At 46.6% G+C, this 16755-nt stretch overlaps 1 protein-coding gene across 1 annotated transcript in view; it reads left to right on the forward strand.

Moving 5' to 3' along the window:
- Nucleotides 1-2096: 2096 nt before the first annotated feature.
- Nucleotides 2097-16755, forward strand: part of LOC146785483 (thiamine transporter 2-like) — an 826847-nt gene continuing 812188 nt past the window's right edge. Inside the window, exon 1 of the mRNA XM_085633336.1 lies at nucleotides 2097-2211. The gene's annotated coding sequence lies outside the window, so the exon portion shown is untranslated. The remainder of the gene's footprint in view (nucleotides 2212-16755) is intronic.

Genomic DNA, 16755 nt, shown 5'->3' on the forward strand with positions numbered 1-16755 from the left:
GTGCATGTCAGATTCTGTCCTTTCTCATGTTTATTATGTTGCAGGTGGAAGAAGTGCCCTTGTTAGTTAGAATATTTTCTTTGTTTTAGGAGTTAGGAAAGGAGAGAAGAGGACATATTGGGAGCTAATGCTGATAAGGAGAAATGTTGTATTTTCTCACTAGTCAATCAAGGTCATCGATCGCCTTCCTGTGGAAAACTACCTATGAGAATGTGGCCTGATTGGATGGCGTGACCTGAAAGGAATCATGAGAACACACCTGTGATATGAGATTATTGCAAGTAGGGAAAGAGCCCCACTTCTTCTCTGCCTTTTCGAGACGGAGCATCCTAGAACAAGCTCTGTCTCAGTAGCTTTATGCTACGCGACCCAACTGAGGTGGAGAGACTTCTGAGAAAGACTCCACACGCTGACACCTTAATCTGTCCTGCCCCAAAGAATGCTTAAATAGGGATGTCACGTTAGTGCTAGTGTACGATGGATAGATTAATGCTTCATCTCCATCAAACCTCCATGCAAGGGAACTTCGATTCCTATTTCTTGGTCTTTTGTATCCTGAATGTCTTATGCCTGTTGCGCCGTCCCAACCTTATTTGTAGATTTGTCTTTATGTTGGTTCCAATGTACCTCTACACCCTTGTCTTGAAGTGTCTGTATGCCCAGTTGTTTTTGGCTTTGTAATAAATTAACTAACTTTATTTAGTAGTCTGTGAATATTATTGGCCTAGAGAACTGAAAGTGAGCTGGTTGACATAGTTTTTTTTTGTGTATTCCTTTTATTTGGTTTTCATGCATACCTGTGTTAGGACAACATTGTTAGCAATTGAAATGTACACAGTAGCTTGTGCATGCATTTGGATAAATTATCATTTCAGCAGTGGACATTGTTATATTCTTGTATACTTCTCTAATATGTTGCTCTTGTTTTAGTCTATGATAAAGGATGTGGCTTCACTGTTTATTGTTACAGTTAGCGCTCTAGCCTCTGGCTAGAGCGCGATCGGCATTGCGCGACTTGCGCTCACGTCGACGGATGTGAGCGCGTATATATAATTAAAGGGGCGGGCGAACTCTCGGCAGTTCGCGCCCAACGGCAATACCGAGTCTGTCTCTTATTCACGCGCTGCGCGCGCGGGGCCCCGATAACGCAGCTCGGCCCTCCCCCGCCCCTACTGTTGAGCAGGGGTGTACAACAGAACACTAGGGTGTACAACGGAACATTTATGTTACAGCTGTATTTGATGTCTGTCCTTGGCATTGATGTGTGTAAGACTAAATTCTGCAATGGGGAGTGTAACTAAACTGGGGAGTGGAACAAAACTAGGGTTACACTGTGTATGAAGAAATGTAAGGTACTAGGTGTAGATGAGCATAGCTGAGAGTTTTAGTTTATGGCTACCATGAAAAAGGCCGCAAGAGAGTGTGCATCGGTAAGGTTGTAGCCCTGGTACTCATATATGCCCTGTATCCATGCAAACTGGTTGACATAGTTAATGCATTTCTCTCCCACTCATGCTGAGAAAAAGTAGCATTGACTCGAGGTTCTAGAGCAGATCTAGAACATGCTTGTTTGGCTCCATCAGGACCTTCTTTTTATCACACTTTGATAAAAACAAATCTTGAAGGAAAGGCTGCCCATGCAAATCTCAAGCGACAGACACAAAAAATATTCTGCACAGGTACAGCTTTTTAGAAATTCCTTTTGTAAAACGTTGCTTATGGTGAATTTAGCACAAGGGGCGCACCGAAATCAACTCTCAAACTCTAGAGGCAGGTGGCACTGCTTTTATTACTTGTCAGGATAGTCCTAAATAGCGTAGGCTATGAAATGTGGGTGAGTTTATGTTAAAGAGCTCCCGTAATCAAATATTCAGTTATGGTTGTTCTTGACTCTTGCTTTAACTATTCCGTTTTTATGCCAGCGGGGAGCAAGCCAAGAGGAGGTTGTTTGAGGGAAATAAAGACACATTTTGGCCTGTAATCACGAACTGCACAAATTAAGATAGGGTAGGCATGAAAGAGTTAAGAAAAAGAGGGAGGTGGCTGAAAGGAGAGCTGGTGTTTCGTCTGAGAAAATACTGTGACAGAAGCGAGATGAAAGCGAGTGGTTTGCTGTGAGATTTAACTTGTTCCAGAAACAGAGTTTGGTACAGAGCTTGATGTGTGGTGAACAAAAGCGCAGAAGCAGGACGCCATAAACACAGAGCAAAGGTACGGACGTTTTCACACCGGCGAATTAATTAATCGATCACCAGCAAAAGACGCAACGCTGTTTTTCAGCAGCATGTGGCATTTTTAAGTAAAACTGAATGATTGTTTTCTCGCTGTGATGTTGTTTCTGTAGAACTGTCTCTGGAAGTGTGGCTGTCACACTATGCAGCCATAACGCTGTTTAAACTTTCAAGAGAATAAATGTCAAATGGTAACAGGCGTAGCTATCAAAAGCAGCAGGTGCAGTGGCACCGGGGTTGAGGAATCTGAAGGGCTTACGAATGCCCAATTATTGCTGTTTCTAACCGACAAGCCAGGAGATTGGACATTCTTCCTTATTTCTTTACGACCCAGAGAACCCTTACTATACCACTGACACCTACATTTGGAAGAGACATTCCTTTGTACAATTGGAAAAATTGTTTAGAATTGACATACTTAATATATTCTTGACCGACAAGTTAAAATCCTAAATTTAAATTTCTTTTAAAAAGTTTGCCTCGTCACTTATTCACTAACTAGTCACCAAATACTGTTAGAAAACTACGACCATCTACTGCTTTGAAGGGGCAAAGCACGTGCTGCAGGAGGGCTAGCACAATCAGTCAGGCACACAGACACACACACACACATGCACAGACGTTAACTGGTTATGTTTCTCCGTAGCACATACGCATTGACAGAGTCTTTTTGTGAAACTTATTTTATTGTGTAAGGTTGAGCATCGTAAATTTTTACAGAAATAATTTCATGATTCATAAATAGAATATGTCATAAAACACTGGATTAAATCGCATATTCTAATGGAGTAAATCTCTAACAGGTGACACACAAGAAAAAGAAGTCCAATCATCCATCAAAGTTGAGAAGTTGTTTTTTGTTGTCCCTTTTCCATTTCGACGTTTAGAATGGCAGCTTCCATTTCATAAAAGTAACACATAAGTATCTACCAGCTACCAACTGAGTGTGGGTGTTTACTTTTACATTCTCGTGCAGTACAAAGTACAGCAATTCCGATCCCAATAAAACCAAATCCCATGTTTCACTGAGCAATGCTCAGCTCTATACCAAACATAATATTAATGTTAAGCTCTGTTGGACTTGGCCCTTCTGGCAGGTTCACCCCTGAACTTTTTGCTTTTACTGGTGACCTGGTAGTAGTGATTTTTGGTTTCTGCGCACTTTCCCTGTGTCCCAGAGTAAAGTGCGTGCGCTCTGGGTTACATTGAGTGAGACTGACCTGCCCTCCCATAGGAATGCATGGGGAATGTATGTGTCCCTGGTAGTTCCTGATGCGTGGGGTGTGCAGGGTCGAGTCTGGTATGTGCGGACTCGTGTGATTAAATGCTGCGCGATGATGTGTGCGGCGTGCATGTAGCTAGTGTGGAAGTGCCGCTTCTAGACGCTGGCATAAATGTGCAGTGACTGCCTGTCGCGTGATTGGCTGGCTGAGGTCATGTGACGGGCTAGGGAATCCCCAGAGTCAGGATGGGTCTACCCCGGTGGTGATTGGATAGAGCTGCAGGTGGATGAGTGGGAGGAGTACACCTAGGACCTGAATAGGGCTGGGCTTTCCCCACACAATGCTGGCTCCGCCCCCTGTGGTGCGACTGATGACCCTGGCCTGCTCTGTGAATAGGGAGAGGGGCTGAGCAAAACAAAGTGCTCAGGAACCAGTTGTATCTGGTTCGCCCCTTCCCTGCACCTTTGAGAACAAAGGGATTTGGTGTATAAAAGAGGGGCTGTGACCCCATGAAAATGTTCTTGCTCTGTCTTGAATCTACCAGGGGCGTGCTGCTGGCGGGGCCCAGGAGGGACCGCCATGGGGGCTACCTCCCTGCTGGAGGGCCCTGTGTGCTGGCCCCTGGGCCCAACCTTGTCCCCTGGATGCCTTCAGGACCTTCTGGACCCTTGTGACTTTCCTTTTACCTTGCCAAGGCTTGATGCTGGCCTGGCGCCCTGGGAGCGCTTTATTTTCCCTGCAGCAAGGTGCTTTTCTGGTCCTGAACATAGCACCTGGAGAGCGCTTTATTCCCCCAGAGAGAGGAGCTGGAGCTATGCAGCGTTGCGCTGCTACGAGCGAGAGAGGGAATCCTCAGCGTAGGGATTCCCCCATGATGCGTGCTTTCGCGGGTGCCCACCCCGCTTGTGACTTGCTTCGTGTGAAATTCGCGGGTGGCCACCCTGCATTTATCGTTATTTAGTGGGTGCCCACCCCACATGGCTGCCTCTTTTTTTATATTTGAATAAGTGGGTGCCCACCCCGCTGTACGTGGTCATGTAGGAGGGAGCCTACCCCTCATTGCTGCCGAAGATTGTCGCTGCTGCCCGCGGCCCGCCTGGTTGTGGGCGGGGCCACGGGACGGAAGCGGTCGGCGCGACGTGATGACGCGGGGCTCCCATGCTGGAGGGAGAGCCCCGCGGTGGCGGCCGAAGTACGGAGGAGAGCCAGGATGCGGCGCGAGCAAAGCAGGGCCCCCACGAATGGTGAGAGCCCTGCTGTGCCCACCTACTCCAGAAGACGAGGAATGCATACCGGGGCTCCCGTGAGCTGAGGGAAGCCCCGCGTATGCTGAAAGAGAGTGACCGGGTGAAGCAGAGTCCCCGCCCAGAGGCCCGGTGAGTGAGGGCTCAAAGGGGGGGGCGAGAGAGAGGCACCAGTGCCGGTGCCGACTTCCTGGGCGGCCCCGTCTAGCAGCGGGCCGCCCCAACAAAGGGGCCATCATGTTTATTTTGAGAGCCTGCGTGGCTCCAACGAAGGGCACATTATTGTTGAAGGGCTCAGAGGAGCCCGTGCTGTCCCCAGTGTAGCTTGTAGAGTCCAGAGGGACTCCAACGGGACCGCCATATTTGTTTTAGGGCCCGAGCGAGGCTCCAGCACCTTGGGGGCATGGTGGTTCTCAGAGCCTAGGTGGCTCCAACGTTTTGAACACAATTTCAAGGGCACAGATGTGCCAGGCCCCTGCTTCAGCGTGGTATTTCGCCCCAACGGGGGCATTATTATTTTAGAGCCAGAGAGCTCCAACGCTTGGGGCCATAGTTATTCACGGAGCCAGTGCGCTCCAGAGGGGCTACTTATTTCCAGAGCCAGATGGCTCCAACGCTGGGGGTATACCTACTTTAAAAGGAGCCAGAGGAGCCCGTCCCTCATGATTAACTTTCCCAGCTGCGCTGCACTTAGTGCCAGCTGCAGCGTTTAGGCCCTGTTCTTGTCCCCAGATGCCCAGCAAGTAGTGGGCAGCTGCTACGTTTAGGTTTTGGCGCAACCTGGACTATAATGTGATTTTGGTGCTAGGAAATGTACTGTGTAGTATGTTTTGCGCACCCTGTGTTCATGCTTATGGGGTTAGGAAATGTACTGTGTATAGTATGTTTTGCGCTCCCTGTATTTTATACCTCTAGATAGGATTTCTGCCTAGGAGGTTGTTTTACCTGTTTAGGTTGATGTTAGGGAGATTGTACTTCCCTGTGCGATGTGCGCCCCTAGTATAGTTATACTTAGGTGGTTAGGTCTAATGCGTGAGACTTCTGAGAAATTGCATAATGTGTTTATGCCCCTGTGATGGATGCAGGATAGGTTTTATACCTGATGCTAGTGTGATGACGCTGAGGTCATTATTGCGCCAGTAGTTACTGGTTGTGCTCTACAGTTACTTTGTGTTTCCATTGGTATATGTCTACATTTACTATTGGTGATTTGTGCTAAGTTCTAAAAGTGCTAATTCCTGACAGTGGTCCATGTGGCCCTGTCCCCTGTACATATAATCCCTTGTAAATTCTGCCCATGCCTGTTGGCACATTGAAAAGTGTGTGTTTTTATCTAATGTGTTTTGGTATAATACAAAGGCTATTTTTATATAATACCTTGTGTGGAGTTTCCTTTGTGGTGGGCCTTGGGTGTGGTTGCTGGGTGCGCGCGCAAACGCTTTACACATCGCCTCCGGGATAAGCCTGACTGCTCGTGCCAAGCTACCAAGGGGGTGAGCAGGGGTTATCTTTGGCGTGTAACTCCCCAGCCCTGACTAGAGTGGTGGTTTCTGCCTGGCTTTGGCGCAAGCCCTAGCCAACCAGAAATCCCATTTCTAACAAGCTCCATGGTGAAGTTCAGACTATCTTGCAGTAGTTACCAGATATGTGCACGTCAGCATCCTCCCTCTGATAACGTGGGCATTTTGAACACCCTTTTCCCTTCCACTTGGATATCTTATTTTGGGATTAGCATACTAACTGTTTCATATTGCTGTAATTTGAGTCTAACGCATATCAATACGGAGCCTTTGTAAATGTTTATTTAACTTCCCATGAATTTACAGCAATCCCAATCTTAGAAGACCATCTATCTGCTAGGCCTCCCAATTCATCCACTCTTAAAGAGGATAGTGCACCATAGAATTAATTAGCGGTGATTTTAGTCTTTATCTAATAAACAAGTTCTAGCAAATCATTTCTTTCTAGTTTTATATTTACATACTTGTTATGTCGGAAATCATCCAAGATCTGCAGGTTTTTGGAAAAACGATATTGCAGAAGGTCAAACTTTTTTGGAAGATCCTAAAATGTTCAATCTTGAAAATGTTAAAAACAAATGATTTATAAAGAGTTGACCAACATTCATCAAACCATTCTAAACTCACTTATAACACGTTGGATCGTGAAAGATTAAAGGAAAGGGAAAAAGTTCCTAAAATAACACGTATTAATTAATTGCAGTGATTTTATAACTTTTGCACCACTCTGTTCATATTTTATAAGCTTCCAGGATGACCTTAAATTTTACTCTTTTAAAATTTTGGGGTCTGAATGTCGAGAAAGATGCCACCCCCAGCGATGGACCCTGAAGCCAAAAATAAAGTACTTTAGTGTCACCTTTATCTAATTAATAACAAAGAACTGTATGAATCGATTGGCTCTTTATGCTCTTTGATATCCTAAAATGAAGCTGCTGATCATGAAATCCAGTCTCCGCAAATGAGAATGTGGAACGTATATTAGAATCGCTATAAACAGATATAAAACATTTGGGAAAATGGTAATTTTATCAATATTACATGGGCCTACAAAACTTCTAGGTTCCGATACCATTGATGTATCTTTACAATATATTGTTTTTTCACTCGTCATAATTTAACTGAACTATGTGCAGTATGCAGCTAGAGATTTTGATTCCTAAATTTGTGTAGCTGTTAGTGATCGTTTTATCTTTGCCCTCTAAATTATCATTTAATAGCATCTGTGTTTTATTTCTGTGCAATTGGCCAAAATCAGATGCTTCTGCTTCAGTCTATGAGGTTGCCTGCTTAGTATCCGAAGAATAAATAAAATTGTCTGGAAAGGCAGTGATTTTCACCTTTATCCCATTAATATTAATAGGAGTGATATCCTTGTTGTTCTTTATTTTGGTACAAATAGGGTTTAAGATAAATTGTAAACAGTAAAGGCCATACTGGGTAGCCCTAGCCTTGTGCCTCAGAGGATTGGGAATGGATCAGAATTTACGCCGTAGAATATGATCTTGGCGTGTATTTTTTGATAAAGCCATTGAACCAAATTACACACTATTTGATCACCTATCTTTCTCATATTGGCCAATAAAAACTGCCATCAAACTCTATCAAATCCTTTTTTGCCATCTAAGAGGATCATACTAACCTATTTGTTTAACATGCTGGCGGCATCAAATAGAGATATTACTGTGTTTGTTTGAATGGTATTACTTCATGAGGGTATAAAGCCATGCTGTTGCAGACAGACAAGCAATCTGATAACTCAATCAATCAATCAATCATAGGCATTTGTATAGCGCACTGCTCACCCGGAGGGTCTCAAGGCGCTGGGGGGGGGGAATGCTACTGCTCGAACAGCCAGGTCTTGGTTGCTTCCTGAAGGCGAGATGGTCTTGCGTTGTCCAGAGGTGGATGGGGAGGGAGTTCCATGTCTTGGCTGCCAGGTAGGAGAAGGATCTTCCTCCGGCGGTGGCTCTGCGGATGCGGGGGACGGTGGCGAGAGAGAGGCTGGCGGAGCGGAGCTGGCGGGTGGGCTTGTGGAAGGTCAGGCGGCTGTTGAGGAACTTGGGGCCCAGGTCATGGAGGGCCTTGTGTGCGTGGGTGAGGAGTCGGAACGTGATTCTTTTGTTGACGGGGAGCCAGTGCAGGTCTCTCAGGTGTCCGGAGATGTGGCTGTGTCGGGGGATGTCCAGGATGAGTCGTGCTGAAGCGTTCTGGATCTGTTGGAGTTTCTTCTGGAGTTTGGCGGCGGTGCCGGCGTAGAGGGCGTTCCCATAGTCCAGCCGACTGGTGACGAGGGCCTGGGTGACCGTCTTCCTGGTCTCGGTGGGGATCCACCGGAAGATCTTTCGAAGCATGCGCTGGGTGTTGAAGCATGAAGACGAGACGGCGTTGACTTGTCTGGTCATCGAGAGGGAGGAGTCCAGGATGAAGCCTGGGTTGCCTGCGTGGTCCGTTGGCTTGGGGTGGCTCCCAGGGCGGGGGGCCACCAGGAGTCGTCCCAGGCGGAGGGTGATGATCCCAGGATGAGGACCTCCGTCTTGTCTGAGTTCAGTTTCAGGCGGCTGTTCTTCATCCATTCGGCGACGTCTTTCATCCCTTCGTGTAGGCTGGCTCTGGCGGCGGCCGGGTCGCTGGTGAGGGAGAGGATCAGCTGGGTGTCGTCGGCGTAGGTGATGATCTTGAGGTTGTGTTGACGTGCGATGGTTGCGAGGGGGCTCATGTAGACGTTGAAGAGGGTGGGGCTGAGCGTAGACCCTTGTGGAACGCCGCAGATGACTTCGGTGGCCGCTGACCGGAACGGGGGGAGGCGGACTCTCTGGGTTCTTCCGGCGAGGAATGAGGTGATCCACTCCAGGGCCTTCTCCTGGATGCCGGTGTTGTTCAGGCGCTGTACTAGGGTGCGGTGGCAGACAGTGTCGAACGCTGCGGAGAGGTCCAGGAGGATGAGGGCCGCAGTTTCCCCGTTGTCCATTAGGGATCTGATGTCATCTGTGGCTGCGATGAGGGCGGTCTCCGTGCTGTGGTTGGCTCGGAAGCCGGATTGCAAGTGGTCGAGGGATCCGTTGGTCTCGAGGAAGGCGGCTAGCTGTCTGTTGACGGTCTTCTCGATGACTTTGGCAGGAAACGGGAGGAGCGAGATGGGGCGGTAGTTCTTGAGGTCAGAGGGGTCTGCAGTTGGTTTCTTCAGCAGGGCACTGATCTCGGCGTGTTTCCAGCACTCCGGGAAGGTGGCGCTGTTGAAGGAGCCGTTGATGATGTCGCGGAGGTGGGGTGCGATGATGTGGTCGGCCGTGTTGAAGATGTGGTGTGGGCAGGGGTCTGTAGGGGATCCGGAGTGGATGGTGTTCATTGTGCGTGTTGTGTCTTCGGTGCTGACTGGGGTCCAGGTGCGGAGGATGGCGGTGGGGGGCATCGGTTCGGTGGTGGGGTTCGTGGTTGGTGGGCCGAAGCTGTTGTGAATGTTGGTGATCTTGTCGTGGAAGAAGGCTGCGAGGGAGTCGCAGAGGTCTTGCGAGGGAGTGATGTCATTGTTTCCGGCGTCGGGGTTGGAGAGCTCTTTGACGATGCTGAAGAGTTCCTTGCTGTTGTGGGTGTTGTTGTCCAGTCGTTCCTTGAAGGCTGTCTTCTTTGTGACGCGGATCAGTTGGTGGTGTTTGCGGGTGGCGTGTTTGAGGGCCGTCATGTTGTCTGTGGTCTGGTTGGTGCGCCAGGTGTTCTCCAGGGAGCGGCAGTTCTTCTTGGAGGTGATGAGCTCGTCGGTGAACCAGGAGGCTTTCTTGCTGCCGCGTCTGCTGGGGGGGTTCTTCTTCAGTGGTGCGAGGGCGTCTGCGCAGTTGGTGATCCACTGTGTGAGGTTATTGGCGGCTTCGTTGGGGTCCGTTGAGCTGGTGGGGGGGTTCTGGATGAGGAAGGTGGTGAGCTGGTCGCCGGTGATCTTGTTCCAGCTCCTGCGGGGGGCTTGTTGAGGGTGGTGGTGTGTCATCGTTTTACTGAAGCTGAAGTGGACGCAGCTGTGGTCAGTCCACTGGAGATTGGTGGAGTGGCTGAAGGTGACGTATTTGCTGGATGAGAAGACTGGGTCAAGCGTGTGGCCGGCGTAGTGGGTGGGGGTGGTTACCAGTTGCTTGAGTCCGAGGTTGGCCAGGTTGTCCAGCAGAGCAGTGGTGTTGCGGTCCTTGTTGTCCTCCAGGTGGAAATTGAGGTCCCCCAGGAGGATGTAGTCGGTGGAATTGATGGCGTGCGGGCTGATGAAGTCTGTGATGTCTTCGCTGAACTGTGTGCGTGGTCCCGGTGGTCTGTAGACGAGGGTGCCTCTGAGCGTGGTCTTGGGGTCGGTGTGTATCTGGAAGTGGAGGTGTTCGGAGGAGGTAAAGGTGTCATCGGAGTTGGTCGTGATGCGGATGGTGTTCTTGTGGATGATGGCGATGCCTCCTCCTGTCTGGTTGACGCGGTCCTTCCTGGTGATTTTGTAGCCTTCCGGGACGGCGATGGCGACGTCGGGCGCTGAGGAGGCGTTCATCCAGGTTTCCGTCAGGAAGGCGATGTCTGGTGCTGTCGAGGAGGTTCCAGAGTTCGACGGCATGCCTGTGAACGGAGCGGGTGTTGAGCAGGATGCACATCAGGTGTTTGTTGCTGGGGCTCGGTTTAGCAGGTGCGGTGTTGGGTTGGAGGCCGGTGAAGCGGCAGGTCAGGCAGGTGAAGGGTCCGTGGGTGCGTCTCGGGGTGGCTCGGTAGCAGGCGGTGTTTCGGCCGGCGTTGAGTGCGTGGAGGGTTTTGGCGTCGTAGATGTGCAGGGTGTGCTGGCGAGGGCGAGGACCAGGGGGTCTGGTGCTGGGCGCGGTCCAGGCACGGACGGGCGCAGACGGGCTTACCTTTGGCGCACCTTCGGCGGTCAATCGGCGCTTTCCGCGCTCTGGGGGCGTCATAAGTAAGGAGCCGGGAGGAAGGAGCAGCTGGGTGGCGGGAGCGGGGCGGCGAATGGAATCACAGGGGGGGCGGGGCCGCAGGGAGGCAGCGGCAGGAAATTCCAAGAAGCAGCGGGCAGTGGGAAATTCCCAGGAGCAGCGGGAAATTCCCAGGAGCAGCGGGCAGCGAGTGAAGGAATCTGCAGGCAGGAGGCGGCAAAGGCAGGCAGGAGAGGCAGCAGTGAGTGGGGCGACCAAGCCCTGTGGAGGGCTGAGCGGTCACCTGAGAAGATGCGGTTAGCTAATATTTGAGAAACTATTTTAGAACTGGAATTGAGTAGTGATATCCGCCAGTATGATTATCTTTTGTCTGACAGTTTTCCTTTTTTAAAAAAAAAAATGCTTCTCTGATAGATTTCCAGTTGTCAAGTATATCCAGCCCGTGATTGAAATGAGTATTCATTTGAAAAGAGATGGGAGCCAGGTGATCTATGAATGCCTTGTAAAATTCTGCCAGAATACACTAATTACTTTTCACTTTTCCAGATGGTAAGTCCAGTGGAAAGTCACCATGCAGAGAACTAATCTGCATTTTATCTAGCTGATTTATGTTGACTTTGCTCAGGTATAATCAGTATCATTGGGAGAAGAACATGCCAGCTCATTATTGTATATTTCTTGATAGTAGATCTTAAACAGCCGAATCAGTTCCATAGCTTGCTTGACCATGTGTCTCTCATTATCCTTAATGTTTGTCATAGCTGTCTTCCTCTGTTTTTCCTTAGTTTTATAAGCCAGAATGTTTCCTATTGACTCCCCATATTCATATTTAAGCCTCTTATTGATTTTAAATGTATTGGTTGCTTTTTCACTAATTGTTTGGCCAATATGGCTTCTACACTCTGCCAGACATAAAAAGAAGTCCCTTTCCCCTAAGTTGTGGCGCTGAGTAATCTGCCATGAACCTTTTGTAGAGCTAATAGCTCTGCAAACATTTTTTTTTCCTTCTTACATAACAACCTATTCTTATTGACTACAAACACAATAATCACTTGTCCGAAATAAGCGTTACGAGCATGCCAGAGAGTATTATTCAAAGTTGTGTCTATATTGATCCTCCAAAGTATAAAATTCAGTATTCAACATCAAGGGGCAGGGTGTGCTCAAATCTGCAGTGCCCACACCCATCCATCAATAAAGTATCCTTTATGATTAATGACAAAGGATTATTATCAGAAGTGATTTAAGGACAGATTTCCATTGGAGTATTGGAGACAATGGTGGCTGTCAGGGAATGAGGGTGGGGGACAATGGGGAGACAAAACATATCAACCAAAAAAATTACCTCCTCTTGGCTGCTTCCATCTCTCCTCCATAGTTGCTTTGCTGATGAGTCCCAGAAGCACACATACTCCATTAAACCAATCACAACACTGCAATTCAGCGTTGTTATTGGTCTGGGTGCCGTCGTTCAGCTTTCAGACGGGGACTGGGAGCCTGGCATGTTCCGCATCCAAGTTGTGTATTACAGACCGGTGGAGAACATGCTCAGTGTGCATGATAGTTTGGCCAACCCAAGACAGCCGGTTAAACCGTTATGTGCACTTAAGTGCATGAACCACTCCTCCTCCTGTGGTACCAGCCCCACAGATGGGGGGGGGGGGCATCCTAACCCAGCCCCATTGCTTGATAAAATAAAATTACAAAAACAATGTTATCATCATTTTATTTTTCCTTGTTCCTGCTCTGAGAGCAGTGGGGCGACGCTCCTCCGCCTTAGTGGAGGAGCCACATTTGATTGGAGATGATCTTTTATACAACCAGGGCCATATCTATATGGGAATAATGTTTAAACACTATAAAATAATTTATATCCTGGCTCATCCCCTTTGAATGTCCACCATACATCTAACACAGTATGAATCTGCGTTAAATTTTGTATTGCCTTCCAAAATCTTTGATATCAGTGGATAAGTGAAGTGCTTGGTGGAATCAATTTTGTAGTCAATTACACAATTAAAATCACCTACGCAGATTATCTCCCCAACCAAGTCACCGACTCCAAGGCAGGTGTGTTAAACATGTGTGGGTTGTCTGTATTGGGGTCAGAGACAACACATATACTATAAGTAATGTGTCTGAATTCAAAGTGCACAATGACCCAACTCCCAGATCTGTCAACAGTTGTCTGACTAACTTTGACATAGCAGAGTTTCTGTTCCAAAATGGCAACCCATCAAATAGATACTTGCTGTACAGAGCAAATGATCAGCTCAAAACCTAGCTGCTGTAGCACATCCGGATCCTTACAGGTGATGTGAGTTTCCATAAGGCAAAGAATAAAAGGCTTGAATATTTGAAACCCTTCTTTGACTAATTGTTATTTGAGGGACCTATTTAGACCTTTTAAATTCTAACACATTAATATTTTTGGGCGTGCCTATTTGCATAGTACCTTCCTGTTATTCAAATATTATCTTGTTCATCCTCTTTGCTACGTCAATCTTAAGATTTGTGTTTGCATTTACTCCTACTTTCCCCTTTTTACTAAGCTCCCCCTCAGTCAGTAAAGCCCCGTTATCTTAAAACCCCCCTGTCCATTTTTATCTGACCTCCACCGATCAACAAATCACAGGAAAAAAACATAGCTCTTTATGTTGTAGGTGAAAAACAGCAGTTAGGGACTTCCACCTCCACCTCCCACTGCCACACCGCACCCTTACACAAAGAATTGCAGTTTAACGACCAATCCTTTCTGTGGGCCACCAGCAGAATGGACAATTCCTTTTTGGACATCACTCATACTATTTACATTGTTCTTCTTAGAAGAGTCATCTCTGTTGTGTTTCCATTGCTGTATCAACTCAGAGGCCTCAGAGGACAAACAAAAATTATGACCTTTACTTAATATGTCAGTCTAGCTGGTCCTTCAAAGTACTCTTGTGCCTCAGTTGGCTTTAGGGGTTGGATCAGTTTTCACAGCCACCATCTCCATTCGATGGTCCCATTAAAAAAATCAGATCGGACAAAAAAATATGTTGTACTAACCAATACAGGTGTGATTGAATATGCTTCCCAAAATATAGCTTGTTGCAACAGAAAGTTCCTAATGTAAATCAAGGAAGGCCAAGGTCTGATTTTAGAAGAAGCATTGTATTGGGGTGAATTGGAAGTATGTGGGCTTGCTGAATTTGATAGTCAAAGTCAAATCAGTTTTTAAAAGCATTCCCTTATCTGGCAGGTCAATAGGCCAGCTCAAATAATGTTTTTTTAAACAGATTAACAAAATACAATTGAGGCTCACTCCCTTCTGACCCTTCCAGAATACCTAGCACTCACAGATAATTCCACCCTTGCCAATTTTTAACTCTTCAATCTTCCACTGGATGTTCTTGCTTTGTTTTGTATGACTTGGGATTGTGGTTGACATAAGTACTGTCTCCTCCGTGTTGTCGGCAGTGCTTTTTTTGAGCTCAGCAATTCGCTCGGTTAAAGCACAGATATTTCCCGGATCATCTAAGACAGATTGCTGCATTTTCAAATTATCTCCCTTGACTGCCATATATTGTATTTGCATTTCATCTCTTTAGGTCTATTTATGAGTTGGTTATTGTTTTTTACGACCTCTGTGAAAACTCTTGTTTGCGCGGAGTTTGAAATTACAAGTTTGGGTGCATTTAACACATTCAATAATTATGAGTTGTGCAAAATATCTCAACCTTAATTACATTTTGGCAGGTCAAACCTGCTGAAATATAAATGGGGAAAGCATACAGTATTTATGTGCGTTAAGCACCAAAATCAGCATGTTTTTTTTCCACAAACTCATAATATGTGCTATCGTTATTTATCAGGTGTGATAAAAAGCAATGTAATCATAATCAGGGCATATGTGTTTGTATTAGTTGAAATATGTCACTAAATGAAGGTTCTTTCATTTGCACCTTGTCACCGCTGCTCTTGGAGCTTTGGTCCTCAGTCTTGTGTCTGGGCAACACAGTCAGTACTTAGTTATTTGAATCTGCCCTGGCAGGCAATGCATGATCATCGACAACTAGGGCTCAGCCTGCTTCACATCCATTGAGAGCCATATGTGTAATCTAATCATTCTTGCAAACAATGTGTGTCTTTTGTCGTGAAGATATTAATTTCCCTTGTTGTTTTGAACTACGTTTTTGATCATTAAGCAACATTTGGCCTCCTTTATTCTTTTGTAATTTTGTTGGCCCAATTTCCAATCAACACATTTTTGTGTAAGGCACCCAACCTTTCTGAGTTCACTTTTATCTTTGTAACTGTACAGGAAGAAGCTGCCGTCACTACATGCCTTGTGTTAAGTCTTCTCATATTAGATTCTGTTATTTCCTTCCCTGAAGAGTGCTGGCTCATGTGATCAGATAATAATCTGTCCCTTACAATTATTGGAGAGGCCTTAATCCCACCAAGAGACAAGCAAGCACTATTTTCTTTGAAATGATAGTTTGTAGTACTAGTTGTGGAACTAATTGCAGGACTTGTAAATCTTGGATTAGCAGGTAAAATCCCCTATATTTCCTTGTCACAACATAACCTTTAGTGTCCTCAGAATCGGTTTGTGGCTCAAGTTGGTCCACCCCTTGATAGCCTCAATTCTGAATGCTATAACAGCACAAACGATTAAGGGGATCAAGTGAGGGAAGGAAAGGAAGGGAACAGCAGGGAGGGAGACCTGTAAAGAAAAATCAATACCATAAGTAGATATATACATATAGCTTTCACTGTTCTACAGAAGTTATATCATCTCTATTTTACCTGTAAAGAAAGATTGTTCTGTCCCAATATGGACAAATTAGGGAAGGTTCATTCCTTTTCTGTGTTTTTTGATTTTCGGTTTAAACATACGCTGTAACAAAATATTTTATATCAATACAGGTACGCTAAGGTACTCCACCCCACCTTCTGGCTATCATACATACATATATGTTATCAGAGTACCCACAAAAATGAAGGAGCTGCCAGGCGTCACAAGGGCTGACTCCCAAATGACCTCATAACACCCTGTTAAACAACAGCAATAGAATATAGGTGAGCAAGGAATATCAGAACATAAGTATAACCACTTGGGTTTCGAAATCCTGAACAAGGAAGGAACTTATCCTTATCGGTAGGGCACGCTCCAAAAGAAAACAATATCACTGTGGAGTTGAGATTTCTTCAACGAATAAAGTCTCAATACTTTTGTTACCCTTGCACTCGGTAACTCTCAATTTTCACATCCATTCACTCCTATAGGGAAGAGTTAAATTGCACTCTCCTGACCTTTTTGCAGACAAACAATGTTGACACTTAATCACTGTGTAGGGAATTCATAGGCACCTTTCTTATGATCCCTTCTGTTTAGTAATAAGGCTTCAGTTTCTCACACGTTGCTGTGAGCATGCTATGCTGTCCGTAAGCTTGGCAGAACCTAGTGTGCGGAATGAGGAGCTCCACTCTGGAGGAGCCACAACCTTACCGCACAAGAAGAGAAGCGTTGCGTCTGCCACTGGGTGTTCTGCCGCAATCCAAAATCATTCCGAATAATCTGTGCCATGGTGAAACTGGAAGCGTCTTTTATATGCTTCTGGACCACGACGCAATGACGTTGGTTCTGG

This window comes from Triturus cristatus, chromosome 11 (assembly GCF_964204655.1).
Source record: "Triturus cristatus chromosome 11, aTriCri1.1, whole genome shotgun sequence".
Taxonomy (NCBI): Eukaryota; Metazoa; Chordata; class Amphibia; order Caudata; family Salamandridae; genus Triturus; species Triturus cristatus.